Source organism: Chiloscyllium punctatum, chromosome 18 (assembly GCF_047496795.1).
Source record: "Chiloscyllium punctatum isolate Juve2018m chromosome 18, sChiPun1.3, whole genome shotgun sequence".
Lineage (NCBI taxonomy): Eukaryota > Metazoa > Chordata > Chondrichthyes > Orectolobiformes > Hemiscylliidae > Chiloscyllium > Chiloscyllium punctatum.
In genome coordinates, this window is record NC_092756.1 from 74,752,437 (window position 1) to 74,775,865 (window position 23,429).

Genomic DNA, 23,429 nt, shown 5'->3' on the forward strand with positions numbered 1-23,429 from the left:
TGCAACATCTCCACTTCCTCCTTCCCCACTAACTGCAAATATCTTGAAAGTGCTGCACAAAATAACATTGAGCCCTTTGCTATTTTCCTGTCTGCTCCATTTTCATCAGACTTGAGTTGTGCAATGTTGGAGTTTGGTGGATTTCTTGTCGGTCCGTTTGGGGAGAAATGGGGGGTAAGATCAATTTTATCAAGCAGCCAATGATTTAGCGTGAGATGGAAGGGGAACAACCAATCAGTGAGAATATAAAACTCAGAGAAGAACACAATATGAGAGGTTCAGGGTGCAGTATTTACAGGCTGCCATTTCAGTTTTGTAGATGTGGTCCCAGTGGTCTAATGGCTAAGGCACTGGCCTCCCCAGCCTGGAATTGTGGGTTCATGTCCCATCGGGGATGGCTAACTTTTAAGCCTTGTCTTCACGGCTGATCTTCTTTGTCTGATGTCAAGTCGATTTCTCATCTCCCCTGGAAACGTCCCCAGGTCTGTGTTGGGTTTGGTGGGATGTTGTGTCAGAAAAATACAGACCTTTGTGGGGTCTGCAGGATATGGGGCTAAATCACTCCTCTCTCTATGTTGGACCTGGAGGGATCAGTCAAAAGTGTCATTTTTAAAAAATAAAATCTCTAACTTGAAATAAACAAAAGAGGTCCCTGTTCGATAGCTTGTGTTTCTGTGCAAACTGATCGAAGGACATCATTGTGTCTCCCTCAAACAAATCACCCACGCAACACACACCCCTAACTGCCCAATGTTTGGATCCTGAATCTATCATCCCCAGTTGAAAACCCGGCATACCCGGTGTAAGAGAAGATGTCTTGCCAAGATTGCCTTCCCTCTGCCGAATTGCCCTCCGTGCTTTAACAGTATCGATAACTATTGGGTTATGGCAATATTCCCTAACTGTCCTCATTTTGTCCAAACACAGCAAGTGAGTAAGGTGTCACCTTAGCCTGGGAGGTTTCAATATCGAACCACATTGAAAGAGGGTCCCCACAAGCCCAATCACTCATGTAGGATAAAAGTGAGCTTAGTTGGTAGCTTTTAATGTCTGGGAGATCAACTCCCCCCAGTCTGTGAGACAATCGCAGTTTAGCTCATTTCATGAGGGGCCACTGACGATGCCAAATAAAGGGGCTGAACCAGCCGTTCAGTCTCCTGAATGTTTGCTTATCGAAAATCAGGGGGAGCATCCATATAGGGTATAGTAAACAAGGGAGAATATTCATCTTAATAAGCACTATCCAACCCAACCACGAGACCAGAAGGGCCTCCATCTTTGAAGGTCTTGTTTGATTTTGTCAAATAATTGAACAAAATTGGCTTTGAACAGCCGATTCAGAACTGGAGTAATGAACATGGTCAAATACACAAAACCCTACCTGTGACCATTTAAATGGGAATCGATATTCACCCTCAAGACTTAACACTTTCATAAGACCACCCATAGGCATAGCCTCTGATTTTGAAAGATTAATCTTGTCCCCCAAAAAGGTGCCAAACACACAGATGCATGCTAACAGGCGAGGTACTGAAACTGCTGGATTTGACAAAAGAATGAGGACATTGTCCACATACAATAAACTCTGATGTAAATTTGACCCCACGTCTGGAGCTGATATATTGGGATCCCTATGAATGCCCTCCACCAATGATTCGATCCCCACTGTAAAAAGCAGTGGCGAAAGGGAACAGACCTGCCGGCTGACCCAAAAAATGTTAAAATTGCTTGATCACACCCTGTTGGTGATGATTGCAGTGAGAGGGTCATTGTGGAGAACCTTTACCCATCTTATAAAAACTTCGCCCAAAACAAACCGCTCCAGAGTATAGAAAAGGTACGGCCTCTCAACTCGGTCAAGCGCCTTCTCTGTATCTAGAGAAATCACCAATCCCTATATTGACTGTTGTTGACACACTTGAATTACATTAAGCAGCCTCCTAACATTATTGGAGGATCTGTGGCCCTTTATGAAGCCCGTCTGGTCCTCTTTCACAATAGAAGGTAACACTGTCTCCAGCCTTAACACAAGAGGATTAGAGAGGATTTTAAAGTCCACATTTAAGAGAGAAATGGGCCTGTAAGAAGCACAGTACCCCCTGGACCTCCCTTTTTTAAGAATAAGCGAAATATTGGCCTCTCTCAGAGATGGCGGGAGACAATCATGGCTGTATGAGTCATTAAACATGTTGAACATTGGGCCTGACAATAGTAGAGGCTATTTTTAATCTTTCAAAAATCACTGGAGTCAGGGACATTCCCAGATGATTGGAAAATCACTGTTGTAAACCCCTTGTTCAAGAAAAGATCAAGATAATAGATGGAAAATTATAGGCCAGTTACCCTAAACTCGGTTGTAGGTTAAATTATAGGATCCATCATTAAGGATGAGATTTCTAAATTCTTGGAAGTGCAGGGTTGTATTAGAACAAGTCAGCATGGATTTAGTAAGGGGAGGTCATGCCTGACAAACCTGTTAGAATTCTTTGAAGCGGTAACAAATAGGTTAGACCAGGGAAACCCAGTGGATGTTATCTACCTAGATTTCCAAAAGGCCATTGATAAGGTGCGTCATGGGAAACTGCTGAGTAAGGTGAGGGTCCATGGTGTTCGAGGTGAGCTACTGGCATGGATTGGGAACTGGCTGTCTGACAGAAGGCAGAGAGTTGTGATAAAAGGTTCTTTCTTGGAATGGCAGCTGGTGACAAGTGGTGTCCCGTAGGGTTCAGTGTTGGGGTCGCAGATGTTCACTTTATATATTAATGATCTGGATGAAGGGACTGGGGGACATTCTGGCGAAGTTCACCAATGATGCAAAGTTAGGCAGACAAGCAGGTTGTTCTGAGGAGGCGGGGAGGCTGCAGAAAGATTTAGACAGTTTAGGAGAGTGGTCCAGGAAATGGCTGATGAAATTCAACCTGAGAAAATGCTAGGACTTGCACTTTGGAAAAAGGAATACAGGCAAGGACTATTTTTTAAACAGTGAGAAAATTCATAAAGCCAAAGTACAAAGGGATCTGGGAATGATAGTCCAGGAATCTCTAAAGGTTGACTTGCAGGTTGAGTCCGTCGTTAAGAAAACAAATGTAATGTTGCCATTTATCTCAAGAGGGTTGGAATGTAAAAGCAGCGATGTCCTTCTGAGACTTTATAAAGCTCTGGTTAGGACCCATTTGAAATACTGTATCCAATTTTGGGCTCCACACCTCAGGAAGGACATACTGGCACTGGAGCATGTCCAGCGGAGATTCACACAGATGATCCCTGGAATGGGAGGCTTAACATACAATGAACAGCCGAGGATCCTGGGATTGTATTGATTAGAGTTTAGAAGGTTGAGTGGAGATCTAATACAAATTTACTAGATAATGCGTGGCTTAGAAAGGGTGGATGCTGGGAATGTGTTTCCATCAGGACCCATGGGCACAGCCTGAGAATTAGAGGGGGGTCAATTTAGAACGGAAATGAGGAGACATTTCTTCAGGCAGAGAGTGGTGGGCCTGTGGAATTCATTGCCGTGGAGCGCAGCAGAGGCCAGGACGTTAATTGTCTTCAGGGCAGAGATTGATAAATTCTTGATCGCGCAAGGAATTAAGGGTGAACGATGAGAGTGCCACCCAGTGGCGTTGAAATGCCCATCATTCACCATTGAATGGCAGGGTGGACCCGATGGGCTGAATGGCCTTACTTCCATTCCTATGTCTTAGGCTCATCATCGTAAGGTTTTCTTTTCTGGTTTCCCACCGCTGAGAAGTCCTGGAAACGCATGAGCTTAGAGCCCTCGTAAATTAGGGCCTTCAGATCCTTCCCCTGGATTAGACTACCTACAGTGTGGAAACAGGTAACACTCTGGGCAATTTAACATGGCCAATTCACCTTTGTACTGTGGGGGGAAACCAGAGCAATGTGCAAACTCCACACAGGCAGTTATCAAAGGCTGGAATTGAACCTGGGACCCTGGTATTGTGAGGCAGCAGTGCTAACCACTGAGTCACCTGATTCTGGGAGCTGCCACAATTCTCTCCTTAGCTCTGTCGTTCATGCAGTTTTTGAGCAAAGGACAATGTAGTTCCGCAAATACAAATTCACCCCACAAATGTTTATGTGCTTGTGTGTGTGTGTGTGTGTGCGTGTGTGTTTGCGCGTGTGTGTGTGTGTGCGCGTGTGTGTGTGCGCGCGTGTATGCATACGTGTGTGTATGTGTGTGTGTGTACGTGTGTGTACATGTGTGTGTATATACGTGTGTGTATGTGAGTGTGCTCGTGCGTGTGTGTGTGTGTGCGCGTGTGTGTGTGTGCATCTATGGGGTGGGGGGTGGGGCTGTTATCAGTGTCAACAGACAGGAGTGTTCCCTCCCAGTCAGAGAACACTTCAGCAATTCGGGACATTCGTCCTCGGACCTTCCTCCAAGGGGGACTTCGGGACAGGCAACAATGAAAAGTGGCCGAGCAGAGGCTGATCACCAAGTTTGGGAACAATGGAAATTGCCTCAACTGGGACATTACAGGTGACCCAATTCACCTACACACACAGACACACACAGACACACACACACACACACACACACAAACACACACACACACACACACACACATACACACACACACACACACATACACACACACATACACACACACACACACACATATACACACACACACACACATACACACACACACACATACACACATACACACACACACACATACACACACATACACATACACACGCACATACACACACACATACACATACACACACACAAACACACACATACACACTCACGCACAAGGGGACATAAATTTAAGGTGAAGGGTGGAAGATATAGGGGGGATGTCAGGGGTACGTTCTTTACCCATAGAGTGGTGGGGGCATGGAATGCGCTGCCTGTGGGAGTGGCAGAGTCAGAATCATTGTTGACCTTTAAGCAGCAATTGGATAGGTACATGGATAGCTGTTTAAGCTAGGACAAATGTTCGGCAAAACATCTTGGGCCGAAGGGCCTGTTCTGTGCTGTATTGTTCTATGTTCTATGCACATACACATACACATAAACACACACACACATATACACACAGACATATACATACACACACACACATGCACACACACATATACACACACGCATACACACACCCATACACACATGTGCCCACACACATATACACACACATACACACATACATACACACACATACACACCCACACACACACACCCAAACACACACATATACACACACATACACACACTCAAACACACACATCCAAACACACATACACACACACACGGACATACACACATACACATAAACATACATACACATATACATACGCACATACACATACACATCCACATACACATACACGTACACTCACACATGCACACACACATACACACACATACAAATAAACACACATACATACACATACACAGATACACATACACATACATACACATACCCATACACTTAACACACACACACACACACATACACACACATACACATCCACACACACACCCACACACACATATACACATCCACACACACACCCACACACACATATACACGCACACCTACACACATATACACACACATACACACACATATTCACACACACATAAACACATACCCATAAACACACACACATACACATACACACCCACATACACACACATACACACACCTATACACATACACACACATACACCCACGTACACATATACACACACCCATACACACCCACACACAAACACACACATACACACACCTACACACACATACACATAAACACACTCATACACACACATACACATACACACACATGCATATACACACACATATACATACATACACACACATACACACCCACACCGACACACACATATATATGCACACGCAATACACACACATACACACAACACACGCATACACGCACACACATATACACACACATGCACACACATCTACACACTCATATACACACACAAAATACACATACACACACACGCACATACACACGCATACACACATCTACATAAACACACGCACTTACACGCATAAACATACACACCAAAATACACGCACATACATATGCTCACACACATACAAAAACATACACACGCACATATATTCACACATACTTACACAACCACACCCACACCCACACACCCACACACCCACACACACACAAAAGTATATACACACACACATATACACACATACGCGCACACACATACGCGCACACACATACACACATACACACACGTACACAAAAGTACACACCCACACACATATACACACATACACATACACACACACATACAGACCCAAACACATATACACACACATACACACCCACACATACACACATCTACACACACATATACACACACATATACACAGACATACACACACACATATACACACATACACATACACACCCACACACATTTACACACACACATACACATCCGCACACACATATACACACACATATACACACACATATACACACACATAAAAAACCACACACATATACATACACACATACACACACACTCATACACACTCACGCACACATACACATACACACACACATACACACCCACAGACACACATATACACACACACATATAAGTTTGTATGATGAACTTGTACTTACAGAATTACATTTTACTTTGCTCAAAAACTGTATGAATCCATGTAAGATGCTGTAAATCTGTTTATTAGATTATGATCAGTCTGACCATTGTGGCACAGACAGCCTCACACAGGGGAGCTCACACCTTCAATACATCATCTGGGCCGACAGGACGCCAATTGTTAAAGTTCACTTAAGAATGTAACTTTTGACAAAAGTTTTGCAATTTACATATGAAAGAACGAAACCAGCCTGGCCATTCTAAAAGATGAGAGACTTAACAAACAATCCAGGTCTTTCTCAAGATACAATTTCAGTTGCATCACACTGTAAACATTTGCTATAAATTCTGTGTCCTGCAATCTTATTCTCCACAACCACCTGATGAAGGAGCAGTGCTCCGAAACCTAGTGCTTCCACATGTTCGACTCTAACCTGGTGTTGTGTGAGTTTTAAATCTGTCATTCACCCATCTCCTGACGGTTGAGCATACATCTCAAGGTCAGGACAGCGGCCCTCCGCAGGGATACAAATCGACTCCTTCTTTGGTCGCTCCACGATGGATCTCTCTGATGACTGTTCCCGTTCGTTGGTTGGCTCATTGGGATCATTGCTGACATCTTGGAAGAATTGCTGGAGTCTCATTGCTCTGATGAATTCCTCACAACTTTACTCAAGTATTCTTGTTGGTGATGGGGACAAAGGGAGACTAAATTTGATTTGCATTTCAACTTGATTTTATTAACAAAGTATTGAAACAGTTTGTAACATCATTTGGAAATACATACAAAGGTTCTAAATCAGTTGTGTACAGTCTATGCAGAGAGAAAAGAACCAACAAACCATTGGAATATTGACATTTCTCAAACCTTCTGTATCGTTGTGGAAAGAAAGGCATTTTGTACTTGGGCAGGAAACAATCTCTGTTCATTGTCAGGCACCAAGAGGGTCTGAGAACTGAAAGGACGATGTGATCATTTGTCAGAAAGAGCTGAGACTGTGTTGTTCCCCTGTTACACCTTGGCAGCAGCTGCCTGAACCTTTAGTGCGTCCCTCAGTGTGTTGTCACAGATCTGGGAGTGTGCTTGGCTGTCACACTCATTTGAGGTCAACTGTTTCCAGTGGTCTGCCAATATAGTGCCCTCGTGGCCTAATGGCTATGGCACTGGCCTCTGAAATCTGGGATTTCAGGGATTTCATTTTTAAGCCTGGTCTTTGCAGTGGCTGATTTTCATCCCATGTCAACTTCATCTCAATCCAAATTGACTGGATTTTTTAACTACTCTGTTAAAAATCATTGTGCCTGTGTTGAGATTATGGCAAATTCTGTTTAGTAGAAACTTATACAAGATAATTCTGGGATTTGGGAGATCTTGGGGTGAATTGTCTGAAAGAGACAGCACAGCCACAATGGGCTGAATGCCCGCAAAGATCCTGTTGAATTGTCCTCAATGCAGCTTTTTGCAACATCTCCACTTCCACCTTCCCCAGTAACTGCAAATATCTTGAAAGTGCTGCACAAAATAACATTGAGCCCTTTGCTATTTTCCTGTCTGCTCCATTTTCCTCAGACTTGAGTTGTGCAAAGTTGGAGTTTGGTTGATTTCTCATCTGTCCGTTTGGGAAGAAATGGGAGGCGGGATCAATTTATCAAGCAGCCAACAATGTGGCATGAGATGGAAGGGGTAAGAACCAATTAGTGAGAGGACAACACACAGAAACACACACGATGAGAGGTCAGGGTGTAGTATTTAAAGGCTGCCATTGGCAGACAGCACGTGGGGCCCCAGTGGCCTAATGGATAAGGCACTGGCCTCCTAAGCCAGCGATTGTGGGTTCAAGCCCCATCTGGGGTGTCTCTGCGGCTTATCCTTTATTTCTAATCTATTTTGGAAAAATCCCCATCTCTGCATTCAGTTGATGGTCAGTGGTATCCAACATGATCTTGCACAAGATTTTCGAGGATCTGCAGGATTGAATGTTGAAGGTGGTGATCAAGTGGCTGCTGTTTCTGGATGGGGACGAGATTCCTAAGAGTGCGATTGGAGAGTTTGCTTTTGGAAGCTAGCTCTCATCACACTCTCATCAACAAACCAACCCTTCAACACTGATCCCGCCAGAACATCGGATATTACTGACAGAGAATACCCCTGCCAACTTTTATAGGTGCACCATCGACAGCATTCTGTCTGGATGTCTCAGTACCTGGTATGGCAACTGTACCATTCAAGATCGGAGACAGTTCCAGAGAGTGGTGAACTTGGCCCAGACAATCACAAAGGCCAACCTCCCATCTATAGAATCCATCTCCCAGGCCCACTGTCAAGGAAAGGTCTCCAGCATTCTCAAAGATCCATCTCACCCTGGCAATGTTTTTCTACAACCTCTACCATCGGGGAGAAGGTACAGAAGCCTGAACACATGCACCAACGGTTTTGAAACAGTTTCTACCCTACTGTTGTTAGAATACTGAACGGTCTCACAGGCTCTCAATATTCGCCTGTACCTGTGTTTTTGTTCCTGCTGCTGTTTCCCTATTATTTACTTATCTATGTTACTGAACTCTGTGAGCTGCCTGTATTGCTCACAAGACAAAACTTTTCACTGTGTCTATCATTACTTGCAAACCAAATATTTTCAATGAATCTTCCATCTTTCGGGTCACTGTTATCTTGGTCCAACTCATTGAATGTAAATATAAATTATTGAGTGTGGAATAACTTTATTTCACCTGCATGTTTTCCTGTTAAATACCAACAGGACAGTATAGGGGTCAATCAAGCTCAATGTTTGTACAGCCAACATTGAAGGAATGGTCCCAGAAAGACAAGAACAAATGGGTCAATGTTAATTCCTGCATCAGTGAGGAAACGAACAACAGATGAGGCGACTGTGGGGAAACAGACATTTGACTGTTTAATTTCAGATCAATGAATCTTCGAATGTGACTGTATATACTGAAGCCCATCATGTCAATGCTGTCTCTTTGGGAGAGCTGAGAAATTAATTCCACTCCCTTTCGCTCCAGTTCATCAAACATTTGTTGCCACATGTACCAAACTGACTTGGAAATGTTTTAATTCCATGATCTCAAAGCAGCCATGTAGAGTTTTAAAGACATTAGGTCAGAGATTAACTTAATTTGAATGGAGAGAATGCAGTGAGAGGGTTTTAATTGGAGAGAATGTTTAAATTGAAAGTATCCCCAGAAGGGATGTAAACCACAGGCAGTAGCTGAGAGGGAGTGGGTACAATCTGAAGTGACAATATTTCAGTTGAATAAAGGGAAATATGGAGCTATGAGGGAGCAACTGGCCAAAGTTCAATGGTTTAATACCTTAACAGGGAAGACCGTGGAGGAACAATGGCGGATATTTCTGTGTATAATGCAGAAGATGCAGGATCAGTTCATTCCTAAAAGGAAGAAAGATCCCAGGAGGAGACATGGGCGGCCGTGGTTGACAAGGGAAGTAAAGAAACATATAAGGTTAAAAGAGAAAAAGTATAACTTAGAGAAGATAAGCGGGAAAACGGAGGACTGGGAAGCTTTTAAAGAACAACAGAGGATTAGTAAGAAGGAAATACGCAGAGAAAAAATGAGGTACGAAGGTAAACTGGCCAAGAATATAAAGGAGGATAGTAAAAGCTTTTTTAGGTATGTCCAAGGCAAAAAAATGGTTAGGACAAAAATTGGGCCCTTGAAGACAGAAGCAGGGGAATATATTACTGGGAACGAAGAAATGGCAGAGGAATTAAATGGGTACTTCAGATCTGTGTTCACTGGGGAAGACACAAGCAATCTCCCCGAGGTAACAGTGGCTGAAGGACCTGAACTTACGGGAATTTCTATTTGCCAGGATTTGGTGTTGGAGAGACTGTTAGGTCTGAAGGTTGATAAGTCTCCGGGACCTGATGGCCTGCATCCCAGGGTACTGAAGGAGGTGGCTCGGGAAATCGTGGATGCGCTGGTGATTATTTTCCAGAGTTCAATAGAATCGGGGTTGGTTCCTGAGGATTGGAGGGCGGCTAATGTTGTGCCACTTTTTAAGAAGGGTGGGCGGGAGAAAGCAGGAAATTATAGACCAGTTAGTCTGACCTCAGTGGTGGGAAAGATGCTGGAGTCTATTATAAAGGATGAAATTACGGCACATCTGGATAATAGTAACAGGATAGGACAGAGTCAGCATGGATTTATGAAGGGGAAATCATGCTTGACTAATCTTCTTGAATTTTTTGAGGATGTAACTCGGAAGATGGACGAGGGAGATCCAGTGGATGTAGTGTACCTGGACTTTCAGAAAGCTTTTGATAAAGTCCCACACAAGAGGTTAGTGAGTAAAATTAGGGCGCACGGGATTGGGGGCAAAGTACTAGATTGGATAGAGAATTGGTTGGCTAATAGGAAACAAAGGGTAGTGATTAACGGCTCCATTTCGAAATGGCAGGCAGTGACCAGTGGGGTACCGCAGGGATCCGTGCTGGGACCGCAGCTTTTTACAATATATGTAAATGATATAGAAGATGGTATCAGCAATAACATTAGCAAATTTGCTGATGACACAAAGCTAGGTGGTAGGGTGAAATGTGATGAGGATGTTAGGGGATTACAGGGTGACCTGGATAAGTTAGGTGAGTGGGCAGATGCATGGCAGATGCAGTTTAATGTGGATAAATGTCTGGTTATCCACTTTGGTGGCAAGAACAGGAAGGCAGATTACTACCTCAATGGTATCAAATTAGGTAAAGGGGCTGTTCAGAGAGATCTGGGTGTTCTTGTCCACCAGTCAATGAAGGCAAGCATGCAGGTACAGCAGGTCGTGAAGAAGGCAAATAGCATGCTGGCCTTCATAACAAGAGGGATTGAGTATAGAAGCAAAGAGGTGCTTCTGCAGCTGTACAGGGCCCTGGTGAGACCACACCTGGAGTACTGTGTATAGTTCTGGTCTCCAAATTTGAGGAAAGACATTCTGGCTATTGAGGGAGTGCAGCGTAGGTTCACGAGGTCAATTCCTGGAATGGCAGGATTGCCTTACACGGAAAGACTGAAGCGACTGGGCTTGTATACCCTTGAGTTTAGAAGACTGAGAGGAGATCTGATTGAAACGTATAGGCTTATGAAAGGACTGGACACTCTGGCAGGAGGGAACATATTTCCGTTGATGGGGGAGTGCCGAACCAGAGGACACAACTTAAAAATACGGGGTAGACCATTTAGGACAGAGATGAGGAGAAACTACTTCACCCAGAGAGTGGTGGCTGTGTGGAATGCTCTGCCCCAGAGGGCAGTGGAGGCCCAGTCTCTGGATTCTTTTAAGAAAGAATTGGATAGAGCTCTTAAAGACAGTGGAGTCAAGGGGTATGGAGATAAGGCTGGAACAGGATACTGATTAGGAATGATCAGCCATGATCATATTGAATGGCGGTGCAGGCTCGAAGGGCAGAATGGCCTATTCCTGCATCTATTGTCTATTGTCTATTGTCTATTGTCTAAGATCAGAGATGGAGCTGTTAGGTCACTGGGACAACACGTGCTTCTGGGGCCATGTCAGGAGAATTGATCCCCTCAACCTTGGTTGTGTTCATGTCAGAACAATGCTGCACTCTCCCAACATTTATGTTCACCAACATTTCACGAGTTTCATCCCACCATCAAACTCACCATGGACTACTGTTTAGTATCTGTCTCATTCTTGGACACATGCATCTCCATCAAGGATGGGCACCACAGCACCTCACTCAACCACAAACCCACCCTCAACATATTAAAACAGCCGTTCCCTCTGTACAAGCCGTACACTTACACAGGATCTGTTCAGGTGAGGGGGAATGTGAGGGGCACTTGGAAGTACACAAGGATGCCCTGATAAGAATGTGATACGATGCTTAACTCATCAATCGCCAGTTCTGACATGCCCCAGGGAGAAACTGCAATGACCTCCTCAGGAGACAGACACGAGCTGCAACCAACAGGGTACCCTTCATTGTCCAGTACTTACCAGGAGCTGAGAAGCTACGTCACATTCTCCACAGCCTGCAACACATTATCGATGAGGATGAGCACCTCGCCAAGACCTTCCCCACCCCTCCACTTCTCACCTTTAAACAGCCACCAAACCTTAAACAGACCATTGTTCACAGCAAACTGCCCGGCCTTCAGGACAACACCAAACACCCCTGTCACAGCAGACACTGTAAAACGTGTCAGAGTGTCGCCATGGATACCGCCATTACACACGGGGACATCTCCCACCATGTACGCGGCAGGTACTCATGTGACTCGGCCAATGTTGTCTATCTCATACGCTGCAGGGAAGGATGCCCAATGCATGGTACATTGGCGAGACCGAGCAGAGGCTACGGCAACAGATGAATGGGCACCGCGTAACAATCACCAAACAGAGGTGTTCCCTCCCAGTCGGAGATCACTTCAGCGATCAGGGACTTTCAACCTCGATCCTTCAGGTAACCATCCTCCAAGGTGGGCTTTGGGACAGGCTACAACGAAACGTGGCCGAGCAGAGGCTGATAACCACGTTTGGTACCCATGGGGATGGCCTCAACTGGGACCTTGGGTTCATGTCACACTACAGCTGACCCCACTGCACTACACACACACACACACACTCACACACACACACACACACACACACTCACACATCCTGTTACACAATACACATACATGCTCCCACACTCACACCCACACACACACCTTCTCACAAATATATACCCCATTACACTCAAACACATACACATACACACACTCTCACAGACACTCACACCATCGCCCCCTCCCACGCACACCCAAATGCACACACTCACTCGGTCTCCCCTGCACGCACACACATATACGTTTGTGGGGTGAATTTGTACGTTCAGAATTATGTTTTGTTTTGCTCAAAAACTGCATTAAACCATGTCATATTCTGTAAATGCCACTTTAGAAATAGAATCAGTCTGACCGAACATTGGGACACAGACAGATTTTAACCTCACATCTTCAATGCATTATCTGAGCTGAGATGGCACTGATTGTTAAAACTCTCTTGAGAATGTAACATTAACAAAGGTCTGGGATGTACATAACAAGGAACTGAAACTAACATGATCATTCTAAAAGATGAAAGACTTCTGCTTAATTTGTTTAATATTACATGCCATGACACTGCAATCCTGCTGCTAAAACTTCAGTGTTTTACGATCCTGCTCCACAACCACCTGATGAAGAAGCAGCGCATCGAATGCTAGTGTCTCCCAATAAACCTGTTGGACTACAGCCTGGTGCTGTGTGATTTGTAACGTTGTCCGCCCCAGTCTAACAACTGCTCCTCCAAATCATAACCTTTATGTCAATGACTGGTGCGTTTTGGATGATAATGTAAAACATAACAATAGAAACCATCCAAAGTTGGGGCTTGATGTTTTCAAGTCATTACACTATGACTTTTCCCCTGGCGGTATCCTCCATTGTGGGATTGTTTTTATCCATTTCCAGGGCGTGAACATTGCTGGCTAGATCAACATTTATTGCCTCTCCCTAGTTTCCCCTGAAAGGTGATGGGGAACTATCTTTTTGAACCACTGCAATCCATGTGCTGCCTGTATCTCCTTTCGAACTGATTGAAGATTTAACAGGAGGGAGTCGGCCATTTTGGATTTGTTCAATACATTCCCATCACTTGTATGACCCTTTGATATTTTACTTATACATTCTGTGTCTGATGCCTCCTCTCTCATTACACCTGATGAAGGAGCAATGCTCCAAAAGCTCATGTTTTCAAATCGACCCGTTGGACTATAACCTGGTGTGGTGTGATTTTTGACCATTTGTTGGAGGTAAACCTACAATGAATCAATGGAGGGTGTTCCAGGATTGTTACCGAGCTACAGGGAAGGAATGCGATATGTTTCTGACGAGGCCAGCGTTTATTGCCCAGAGGGTGAGTCAACCACATTGCTGTGGGTCTGTAGTCTCACCAGGTTTTCTTCCTGAAAGGAGAATATGGAACCAGTTAGCTTCCTAACAAACCTCAATAGCAATATATGGTTCCCATCAGACAAAGCTCCTCCTGAGCTGAGATTTCTCCACCTTGTATGGTGGGATTACAGTCCATCTCCCCCACACCATGAACTTGGTGTTCTGGATTCCTACTCCAGGTCTAGCACTGCACCACCATCTCCCCTTATTAACTGGAACTGAGATCAAACAGACACAGGGTGCTGATCAGAGTTCATGTTTAAAAACATAACAGCCCAAATGGGATATGAACTCACAACTCCTGGCTTTGAACATGGACACCCTCTTCATGATGCATCTGAGGTGAGATACCATGTTAGACACCCACGGCAATTGATAGCTCTGTCTTTGGTTGTGCTCCGAAGATCTTAAAAATTCGGCAATTCAGCTCCTCGAGCCTGCTTTGTCATTCCACACGATCATGGCTGATCTCATCTCGGCCTCAACTCCACTTTCCTACCTGCTCTCCATAACACTTCAACCCAACTACAGCCTGCATGTTGTGATCCCTTTTCATGGCACAAGGCACTTCACAGGAACCACATTCAGGAAACCATTACACATGGACCGAAACCTTGGCCAAAGAGAGGAACACCTTGAGATCCTGAGACCCCAAGGTAGAGGGGTGGAGATCTTTACAGAGTGACTTCCAGAGGGTACCATCCAGGCACAGACAGTGATGTCCAAGCAATGAATAACAGGAAGTTGCAGGAAGTCAATCTGGCTTTTAATTTCCTGAATTCTTCTTTTTGCCATTCTTAAAGAAAGAAACAACATTGGGTATTCTCCAGTCCTCTGGGAATTCTCCTGTGACCATAAAGGATATAAAATATTTTGTACAAATCCGTCGCAATTTCCACACCTGCCTCTCTCAGGATTCTATGATAGATTCCATCAGGTCTTGGGGACTTGTCTACCTTAATGCTTTTCAAAACACCCAACACCTCCTTTTTAATATTGACATGCTCTAGAATATCAATATACAAGACTCACCATCCACCATGTCATAGAGTCATAGAGATGTACAGCATGAAAACAGACCCTTTGCTCCAACCCGTCCATGCCGACCACATATCCTAATCTAATCCCGTCCCATTCGCCCACACTGGGCCCACATCCCTCTCGACCCTTCCTATCCATATCAGTGAGCAGTGTAGGTTTCTTCCCTCCCGCCCTCCTGACCAAGTACACGCTTTCTTTGTCTGCCTTTCTTCCTTTTAAAAGTGCCATTATTTTGAGTTTATTTTTCTCCAAAGTTACATAATTAAACAGTAATTGCTGCTCCTGGAATTTGAGGAAATCACCCTCCAACATCTAAAATGCCTCAAAAAAGGGGCAGCTCTTACAGTCACAATTTTTTACCGTCCTCCATCTTGAACTACCCAGAATCCTTTGGAAATACCAGTGCAGTTTATTCATTAAGAACCTCACCCACTTCCTCCAGCTCCATGTATAAATTCCCTCCTTTGCTCTGAGAAGACATACTCTTTCCCTGGCGACCTGTTGCTTGTTATCCCTCTGTAAAATGTCTTGGAGTTTCCTTAATCCTGTTTTCCATAAACATTGCATGGTCCCTTCAAATTCTCTATTTCCGAGTTTGAGTTCATTCCTGTTATCTCCAGGGCTCTGTCTGTCTTCAGTTTCTTGAATGTTACGTATACCTTCTTCCTCTTTCTGCCTGAGACTTAACATCATAACACGTCTGAACAGGTCAACGAAATATATCGACAGGAACCATCTACAGCATCAACCTGCATTTATTGAGTTATCTTTCAAAACCAATTCAGTGCAATTGAAATACTGTGTGGTATCACTCACTGTAATAAACACTCTCCTTGAATAAGGTGAAGAGAAAGGAATGACAAATTGTAAAATTACCAAAATAATGCATAACAATGGTTCGTAAATATATGTTTATAAATTACTCTACAGATACTTATACAAATTAAATAAGGTGGAACAAATATCATCGACAATTAAGCATACATTTCGCAATATTTCTCTTTCACTGTAGAATTGTAGTTTTAAGATCAAAGTTTTTCTGAAGTTGATCAGATCTCACCCCATCTAATACTGATCTTTTATATCTTTCTCCCCAAACTTGAGGTGAGAATTCATCTGTTTCAGAGGATTGCCTTATTTGATGAGCTGTTCCTTTTTATATAATAAGTACAATCCCACAGACTTTGTCATGATTGCACCTTGTCTAAAGTCTGAAACAAATCATTCAATAGCAGACAATTCCCAAGAGGTTAATGAGCAAAAGTCCCATTCAATGTTTTCAAGTCTCCATTCTCCTTACTTAAAACAATTATACACAAGTTAAATACCACAAGTGCTGGAAATCTGCAATAAAATAAGGAAATATTGAAATGCAGGTCAGGCAGCATCTGTGGAGAGAAATACAATTATCAATTTGCAATATTCATTTTGTTTTTTTCAGCAGATGCTTCCGAACCTGAGAGTTTCAACACTTCCTGTTTATATTCTTAATGTAGATCATGCCCTTGGAGTGATTAATGTGAATGGACTGTTAAATATATCACTGAGATGTTCTGGTGAAGGGCATTGTTTCGTAAATACATGGAGCACTTACAAACAGAGGCTGGTGTGAGAATTGTTCCCCACGTTATTACAGTTCCAGACAGATACCCCAAATTGTTAAGCTCCCAGGTGAGCAGGGATGAAATGGTTTCCTTTCTTCATTTACCTGGATCCTTGGTTGGTCACTAACAGGTTAATTTGAAAAGGGACCCTTTCTTGTGGATGTCTTCCTCACAAACCAATTGAATTGGTGTTTAAAAGTAGCCAATTAAACCTGGATATGTTGAATTAACAAAAGAGTGAATCTATTCAGATCAGAATGCAAAACGATTATTGTAACTCACATACAAACAGATTAGGAAGTGAAGGAGTTGCAGGTGGATAGCACAGTGAAGAAGGCATTTGATCCACTTGCCTTTATGAGTCAGTGCATTGAGTATAGGAATTGGGATGTTGGGTTGTGGCTGTACAGGATATTGGTTAGGCCACCTTTTGGAATACTGCGTTCAATTCTGGTTTCCCTGCTATAGAAAGATGTTGTAAAACTTGCAAGCATTCAGAAAAGATTTACAAGGGTGTTGCAAGGGTTACAGGGTTTGTGCTTTCGCGAGAGGATGAATCGACTGAGGCTATTTTCTCTGGAGTGTCGGAGGCTGAAGGGTGGCCTTATAGAGGTTTATAAAATCATGAGGGACATGGATAGGGTGAATAGCTTCAGTCTTTTCCCCAGGGTGGGGGAGTACAAAAACAGAGGGCACAGGTTTACAGTGAGAAGAATAATAACCCACTGGGCTATAGCCTGGTGTTGTGTGATTTTTAACTTTGTCCACCCCAGTCTAACACCGGCTCCCCCAAAACATTTAAAAGGCATCGGGATGGGGGTATATGAACAGGGTGGGTTTAGAGGGATATGGGCCAAATGCTGGCAAGTCGGACTAGATTAATTCAGGATATCAGGTCGGCATAGACGGGTTGGACCAAAGGGTCTGTTTCCGTGCTGTATAACTCTAAGACTCTGTAACATTTAAAAGACAGCTGGATGGGGACATGAATAAGAAGGCTTCAGAGGGATATGGACCAAATGCTGGTTTGTGGGACTAGATAACTTTCGGATATCTGGTTGGCATGGACGAGTTGGAGCGAAGGATCTGTCCAACTCTGTGACTCTGTAAGTGTAAGCTTTCTTGGGAGATTTTGACTTTTGTTACAGAGCCTTTTTAAATGACTGGGACATTTTAATTTGTGCTTATTTGGTTTAATTGGTTTCTTTTAATTTGTTTTCAGAGTCGTGTAAGGAGACTTCTGAAAAGTAGGCTCTCAGTAGGTTAGAAGACGGAATAGGTTATGCTGCATTCTGCAAATGCTGCGATGATGATGTGCCAAGTGTAATACTTCAACTGGCTTGGCATTGATTTATGGGTTAATAACTGTCCATGCCCAAGAGTGGAGTGGGAGGAGGCCAATCAGACCATCACATCGACTCAGCTAAAGATTGACTCTGCCTGTTGCGTGACATGGCTTTTAATTTCCACTGATCAACCAGATGAACATTAGGAACATAATCTAATTAAACTCAACTTTCCTCCAGTATTCTTGTTGGTGATGAAGACAAAGGGGGACAAAATTTGGTTTGCGGTTCAACTTGATTTTATTCACAAAATATTAAAACAGATTGTCAGCATTTCCCAAATTCCCACAAATTTTACTCAATCTATAGCTCTATCCATCTGAGAAAGGATATTAACTGGAACAATCCATGTTGGGCCATTGGAATCTCCTTCCTGTCCCGATATCGGGCTGGCTCTCTTCCACAAAAGGAGTCTCGCAAGTTCGGGCAGATCTTTCTACTGAGGCAGGAAACGATTTCTCTTCATTCTGAGGCACCAAGAGGGTCTGAGAAATGAAGGGACAATGTCATAACTGGTCAGAAAGGCCTTAGACAGTGTTCTTTAACTGTTACACCTTTACAGCAGCTGTTCCATACTTTAGTGTGTCCCTCAACATGTAATCCTCGATCTTGGAACATGTTTAGCTGGAGCACTCGTTTGAGGTTAACACTTTCCAGAGAGAGCATACAGTGGGAGCCCATGGGTCCTAATGGATAAGGCACTGCCTTCCCTAAACTGGTAATTGTGGGTTCAAGTCCCATCTCGGGGGGCTTGGGTTTTAAGCCTGGGCTTTGTGGCTGATTTTCATTCCATGTCAACTTCATCTCAATCCACATTGACTGAATTTTCATCGACAGTACTCAGTTAAAAATCACTGTGCCTACGTTGAGATTATGGCAAATGAGGTGACATAGAAACTTGCACAAGGCAATTCCAGGATTTGTGAGATCTTGCGGCGAATTGTCTGAAAGAGGCAGCACAGCCACAAGGGGCTGAATGCATGCTATGATTCTGTTGATTTGTCCTCAATGCAGCTTTTTGCAACATCTCCACTTCCTCCTTCCCCACTAACTGCAAATATCTTGAAAGTGCTGCACACAATAACATTGAGCCCTTTTCCTTCTCCTGTCTGCTCCATTTGCCTCAAACTGTGGGTCTGCAAAGTTGGAGTTGAGTTGATTTCTCGACTGGGAGAAAGTGAACACTGCAGATGTGAGAGATCAGAGTCAAACTGTGTGGTGCTGGAAAAGTACAGCTGGTCGGGCGGCATTCGAGGAGCAGGGGAGTCAATGTTTCGAGAATAAGCTCTTCAGGCCTATGCTCGAAATGTCGACTCTCTTGCTCCTCGGACGCTGTCTGACCGGCTGTGATTTCTCAAATGTCCGTCTGGGGCCAAATGGGAGGCGAGATCAATTTATCAAGCAGCCGACAATTTAGCATGAAATGGAAGGGGCAAAAAACAATCAGTAAGAGTTGAAAACTCAGAAAAACACAATATGACAGGGCAGCGTTCAGTATTTATAGGTTGCCATTGACCCTTGACAGGTAGAGCCCCCATGGCCAAATGGATAAGGCACTGACTTCCTAAAGCTGGGGTTTTTGAGTTCAAGTCCCATCTGGGGTATCTGATTATTTACGGCTTGTTCACTGTCAACGTTATTTCTAATTGAGTTTGGAGAAATCCCCCTTGTCTGCTTTCAGCTGATGGGAAGTGGTGCCCAACATGTTCTTGCTCAAGATTTTCGGTGATCTGCAGGATGGGGGGTGAATCGTCTGAAAGACACAGCACAGTCACAATGGCTGAAAACCTGCTGAGATTCTCCTGGGGATGCCATGGTGGCTCAGTGGGTAGCACTGCTGCCTCACAGCGTCAGGGACCTGGCTTTGATTCCTCCTTTGGGTGATTATTTGTGTAGAGTTTCCAAGTTGGCTCCGTGGTTAGCACTGCTGTCTCATAGCACCAGGGACCGAGGTTCAATTTCAGCCTCTGGTGACAGTTTGTGTGGATTTTGCACTTTCTCCCCGTGTCTGTGTGGGTTTCCTCCAGGTGCTCCAGTTTCCTCCCACAAGTAAATTAGCCATGCAAAATTGCCCAGACTGTTCAGGGATGTGAAGGTTGGGTACATTTGTCAGGAGGACATGTTGGGGAGTGAGTCTGGGTGGACTTGTTGGGCCAAATGGCCTGTTTCCACACTGTATGGAATCTATGAGAAAGACATTTGGACAGGTACATGGCAGGAAATGCTTGTGTGGATGTGGACCAAGTGGAGGCAGGTGCAATTAGTTTTAAAGTTAACGGCTCCATGACACTGACCCTTCGCTTTGGGAGAGGAGTACACCAAGGCTGCCCCCTGTCCGGCCAGCTGGATTCCCTGTGCGTGGAGCCTTTCCTGTGCCTCTTGTGGAGGAGGTTGTCGGGGCTGGTTCGGCGTGGTGCGGGCACGGGGGTGGTCATCTCGGCCTACGCTGACCACGTGCTCCTCCCTTTCACCGACCCTGCTGACCTGGGGAGGATGTGTGAGTGCCAGGCCTTGTACTCAGCGGCCTCTTCCACCAGGATCAACTGGGCCCAATATTCCAGACGACTGGTCAGTCCCAGGCGGGTGGAGTCTCTGCCGGAGGAGTTACGGGGGTTCAGCTGGAGTACCACCATCTCCTCGACCTGGGGGTCTACCTCAGCCCAGCTGAGGAATCCTGGCCGGGGAACTGGCAGGAGCTGGAGGCCAAAGTCTCACCTCACCTAGGCCTCTGGACAGGACTGCTCCGAGTGCTGTCTCACAGGAGTCGAGTGTTGGTCATAAACCAGCTGGTGCCTGCCATGCTGTGGTCCTGGCTGGTCACTTTGGTCCCTCCTCCTGGTTTTGTCACTGACATCCAGAGAATGTTGGTTCACTTCTTCTGGGACAAAAAGATGCACTGGGTCACTGCGCAGGTCCTGAGTCTCCATATTGAGGGGGGCGGTCAGTCGCTGGTGTGCGTTCACACCCAGGTAACGACGTTCCACCTTCAGACCTTGCAGCGATACCTTTACATTGAGCCTCCCCCTCGGCGGGGTGCCCTGGCGACGTATTTTTTCCACCAGGTGCGTAACCTCAACTACGAGACTCAGCTCCTGTTCAGGGACCGTGATGGTTTGGAGGTCACTCTCAGGACACTGCCTGTCTTTTACCAGGACCTGCTCACGGTCTGGAACATGGTCGAATCGCGTCACGCCTACCCTCCGGCAGGAGTAGCGGCTGTCGTCAGGGAGACGTTGCTCAGGAATCCGCACCTCCGTACTCGTGGGTTCGAGTGACTGTCGGAGGGGAGGGCCGTGACTGCGAGGGTGACCAGGGTCGGGGACGTGCTGGATGGTGGGGGTCTGGGCTGGACCCTGCCGCAGGATATAGCGAGCAGGGCAGCGGTAGACGTCCGGTACGTGGCCACCACCATCCGACACCTTAAAACGACGGTGCTCAGACCCCACGTAGTGCCCCAGTTGGAGGATGCTCAGGTGTGCGGTGGGATCCCGTCTGCACTCACTCCTGCCCGGACGGAATTTCACATTGGCCCCAGGGTCCTGTACTTCCTGCGGGAGACTGTGCCCCACAACCTGAGCTGTCTCTGGAGTTTTAGTTTTGTCCCTTTCAGGGGTGTATCACAGAGGGCCCTGTACAGACTGCTGCTGCACACCCTCATCCACCTCCCGGACACACCCTGGCGTGCCCATTTACCACCGGGCGGTGGGGACCATCCCCAGTGAAGGGCTCTCTACATGGGAGTCCTCCCCCTTTCTCACGGGGATCTGGGGTGGAGGGTATTGCACGCGGCAGTCCGCAGATTGCGGTGGTTCACGGACTCCCAGCCCAACTGTTTGTTCTGTGGTGCTGTGGAGTCCATGGAACAGGGCGCTTGCACTCCCTTTTTAGCTTTCTGGGAAACCTTCTCCTCCGTTTCTGGTTGGACTTCAACCCCACACTGCCCATCATTGGGCACCTAGTGCCGAGGGGGGAGGGTTGGTCAGAGGATCTCCTCGTGGGTCTGCTCCTGGGCCTGGCCAAACTGGTTGTTAGGGCCGATTGCCTGACCCTCTTCCGCGGTTACGTTCGAGCCTGGGTGTCCCTGGAGAAGGAGCACGCAGTGTCTACCAACATCCTTGAGCTGTTCAGAGAGTGCCCTCCCCCTCACTGTTTGGTCACACAGCATTGCCCTTTGATGCTTGTCACTGGTCACTCGGGTGTTTCCTTTCTTCCTGGTGATGGGAATTGAATAAAGATTTGTCCATCTGTTGTCTTTCACTGTGTCTCACACCTGCACACACACAACATGGGTGCTGGGGAAAATATAAGCACTACCACAGTTAGGCAGCAGTGCGGGGGTAAAGAGAAAAACATATATAACCAGGAGATTTAGAATCCCCTCAGTCCAGGGCACTGACTCTGTGCTGGCTGAGCCACTTTCAGTGTGTTCTTGGAAAACAAACTTAAAAGCTGCAATTTTAATATCACACATGTGACCTCAGTGGCCCAATGGATAAGGCACTGGCCTCCTAAGCCAGGGATTGTGGGTTCAAGTCCCATCTGGGGTGTCTGACTTTTAACCCTTGTCTTCATGACTGATCTTCATCCGAGGTCAAGTCGATTTCTCATCTCCTCTGGAAAAGTCCCCAGGTCTGTGTTGGGTTGGTGGTACCTTGTGTCAGGAAAATACAGAATGTTGAGGAGATGCAGGATATAGGGGTGAATCATCTGAAAGAGACAGCACAGTCACAATGGCTGAAAACACGCTGAGATTCTCCTGGGGATGGCATGGTAGCTCAGTGGCTGGCAGGACTGCCTCACAGTGTCAGGGACCTGGCTTTG

The 23,429-nt window shown here is 45.4% G+C and overlaps 2 non-coding genes across 2 annotated transcripts; both read left to right on the forward strand.

Moving 5' to 3' along the window:
- Window positions 1-8,425: 8,425 nt before the first annotated feature.
- Window positions 8,426-8,498, forward strand: trnar-ccu (transfer RNA arginine (anticodon CCU)). Its single transcript has one exon. It is a non-coding gene; the product is annotated as a tRNA-Arg (tRNA).
- Window positions 8,499-23,082: 14,584 nt separating this feature from the next.
- trnar-ccu (transfer RNA arginine (anticodon CCU)) lies at window positions 23,083-23,155 on the forward strand. The gene has a single exon. It is a non-coding gene; the product is annotated as a tRNA-Arg (tRNA).
- The last annotated feature ends 274 nt before the right edge of the window (window positions 23,156-23,429 follow it).